The sequence below is a fragment of the Gossypium hirsutum genome, chromosome A11 (genome assembly GCF_007990345.1).
Source record: "Gossypium hirsutum isolate 1008001.06 chromosome A11, Gossypium_hirsutum_v2.1, whole genome shotgun sequence".
Taxonomy (NCBI): domain Eukaryota; kingdom Viridiplantae; phylum Streptophyta; class Magnoliopsida; order Malvales; family Malvaceae; genus Gossypium; species Gossypium hirsutum.
Window position 1 is genome coordinate 84,623,267 of NC_053434.1, and position 3,813 is coordinate 84,627,079.

The window sequence follows — 3,813 nt, forward strand, 5'->3', positions numbered from 1 at the left end:
ACAGAATTTTGCCAAAGCAATTTGAATTAGGGCAACAAGTGTTGTTGTTCAACTCTAGGCTTAAATTGTTCCCTGATAAATTAAAATATCATTGGTCAGGTCCCTTTGAAATAGTTCAAGTATACCTGCATGGAGCTATTAGTATCAAAGGCTTGAAAATGGGGGTCACATTCAAAGTTAATGGAAAACGCTTGAAGCACTACGAGGGAGCTCATATGGATCGTGACAAGCAATACATTGACCTTCGAGATGTTTGAGTTAGCAGTTTTGTTTTTATTTTTCCTTTATTTAATTTTTTTACTTTTATTTCGCTTTTATTATCTATTATCATTAATTATTTTAATGTTGTTTCATTTCTGTTTTTATCTTTTGATTAATGAGCAATTTTTCTAGATTTTCGGAGACAGAATAAAAGTATGGGATTATCAATTGTGATACTAAAGGAACTTTATCGTAGCATTTCAGAAGGAAATTATGCTGTGACAAACTAAGTGAAGGAATGTCAAGGTATGAGGTAAAATGGGTTGACTTGAATAGCCACTACCACTGCTACTACCACCACGAAAGGTAAAGAGCCTGTTCCACTCACCCCACCAACTTCCATGACTGCACAAGACCGTGACATTGATCGTCTTATTGATGAGCTCATGGAAACTCATATGCAAGGGGACAAAATGAAACCTATGAAGATGAAGATGTGGTATAAAGTCAGTGCCCGTAAATTCGCTTGCAGGACCAAATGAAGTAACTATACTCCAGTCCAAGCCAAGGAAGTCTTTTTCCCTACTTTATGCATTTTATTTCTTTTTCCATGACATTTTTTGTAAATATATATTTTTTTCTGTTACATATCTGTACATGCATTAAGGACAATGCATCCATTAGGTTTGGGGGTGTATTGTTCATATAGGTTGCATTCATTATTTAGTACGTTTGCTCATTTTAGTCTCCTTAAAAAAAATTTGCCACTACCACGTAACTACTAAGTACTATTTTGCCTATGCGGAGTATAATCTTTACTTAGGATGTTCGATGATGAGCTTAAATTCTTCAATACACTTAGAACATGTGACAAGGGATTAGGTGAATTTAGCTTAGGTCAAGTTGCTTGAAGATTACCTCTGAAAAAGGAGATGCCATTATTTTTGGACTATAACAAGTATCTTTTCATGAACTTAGAGACTTTTGAAGTCAAACTCAATCACATTGCCACCATATTATTTAAATAAAGAACAGAAAACACTCCAATGCTTAGAATTGCCAAGTAAGTCAGCACCACTTTATTTGCTCCATCATGCTGTTGACTAGAAAAGTGAGTCCAAGTAAGAGTGTAATAAAGAAAAGAAAATTAAGGGCACTCCAATTTAGTAACAGGCTGAGTAGCTAATGAGGTAGTTCTTTACTTCATCTGTCTTATAAGTTAACAGCATTAGCTTCAAGAGTGATTTTTATTTAAATTGTGACATGATTGAGTACTAGGTAATTCAGTGTATGCTATATTATGATTATCAAGTCAAAGAATTTTGTGACATGTTAAATCTCCTAAAATTCTTTAATGAAAAAAAGAGAAAATAATATACAAAAGAATATTTTGAAGGTTTAGAGAAAGGGTTACAAAGTAACTTGAGTTTAGGTAACAAATGAATTGAGTAAATTAGGAGGTGTTTGCTATAGCCAGAAAGCACACATGAGTACTTAGGAGATTTTGTTTTTAGGAAGTACTTTTATGTACTACCTTTGTTGAGCAAACCTTTGAAACTGAAAGAAGTTTTGAGAGATAGAAGATTGCTAAGAACTGAAGTATATATTGTTCTTTGAATGGACTGGTAGTACAATGTGGTTATGTGCTTAGGCAAAAGTTGTTCCATTCATGCACTCATGTATATTTTGCTTGAGGACAAGCAATAACTCAAGTTTGGGGGTGTGATAACTTTTGAAAATAGTTATATTTCATGCTTTTAGATCTAGTTAATTTCCTATACTTAGGTACATTTAGTTGCATTTTAGGACATTTCATTAGTATTTTTCTTGTTTTAGCATTACAATAGGAGCTTGGACTGTACTTAAATGTTAGTTATTTTTAATTACTTATGGAAGGGTTGTGTGTGGTGGTGGATTGGCAAGTGCAGGATGAGGAACAAGAAGTAAAGGAGTGAAGGCTTTTTAGGGCAAAAGCTTGGACAGTTTGTCAACATGAATGTCGTAGAAATGCCAGGAAGATGTCCAATTAGCACTCAAAACGTACCAGTCTTAGGCTCGGTTGAACTTGTACCAAATATATCTACCTGAAAAAGAGGGAAGGAAATCATGAACTATTGGATTTACTCTAAGGAAAACAATTATAAAAGCCAAAGGATGAAAATCTAAAGGTGGAGAAAAAACAAAGGGAAGACCCTTAGGTAGAAAAATAAAGGGTAGCGGTTGAGTAGAGTCAAGAAGAGGAAGACGAAGGCAATCCTTCTCAGCCACTACAAGACATTGCATCACTGGAGTGTAGGTTGAATAAGTGGAAGTTATCTTCTTGGCATTCTTTCGTTATTTCTAGATTACTCTTCGTAAATTGATTTGATGAAAGAGATGTTGAATGATATTTTGGATTAGAATTTTAATTGCCATTCTATGAGCTAAATCTCATAGGGTTGGGATTACTTGATGAAACTTTTATTTTCTTTAATGATTGAAGCCTAGATCTGCTTTAATACACTATTTCATTCAATGGTTCTTTACAAAATTGCATGTTTGCAATCTCTAGACATAGTTAGATGTACAACACGTTCATTAAATTAATCTAATTCTGACAAAGTTAGGTTAATGAGATTGAAATTGAATGATATGAGCAAGTGTTCAACAGAATACTTGTAGCAACCTTTAGACATAGCGTAGCGTTCATTGATAAATCTTGAAAAGAGTTATATTTCAAGCCTCTAAACTTGATTAAATGTTTATACTTAAATAGATATATTTGTATTTTTAGGATAATTTTAGAGCATTGCATAACAAAAATTGGATTGCAATATAATGGTCATTGTTTTTTACTTTTATCACCTGGGGAGGAAATGTGTGGTTTTGTGTGAACACAGGTGTAGGAACACGAAGAATATGAAGAGGGAAAATAAGGAAAGTGAAAATTTTCGTCACAAATGGTGAGATTGATTGCCAACAGAATTGTCATGGCAATTTCGAGAAGATGACTCAGCACTCTATCAACATTACTCTCATCCAGTTGTTCGTGTACCAAAAAATTCAACCTTAAAAGAGGAATGAAAAATATGTATTGAGGTGGAATGAATCTACCCAATAAAAGAAGGAGAAAGAAGAAGAAAAAAGTAGAGGACAATTTGTGAGAAAGAGACAACTGACAACAATCCTCTCTCTGCACAGAGAAAAACTCCATTGGTGAATTTCATGGAAAGAAAGGGTAGCAACTACAGATAGCAGAATACATAAGCGAAGTGGATTCATGTACAATCAGAAGATAAAAGAGAAGCTGGAGTGTGGCAAGAAATCCTGCATTTTTGCCTTTGATTTCCTAATTTCTGCAATTCAAACTTATTTTGAGAATGTTGATGAATGATTTTATTTTGGTGTTTAATTTTCCACCCATGAACTTAATATTTTTTGGGTTAGATTTATTTGGGTGGATGTTTATCATCTTTAATGCTCATGATTTGAGATTTCCTATATCACTATTTCATTTCATTTATGCCTATTTTAAATACATGCATGCAAGCTCTAGACATAGATGATTATATGTTGTGTTCATAGATGTATTTTTAATTCAGAAAATGTTAAATATACTGGATCTAGAATCAT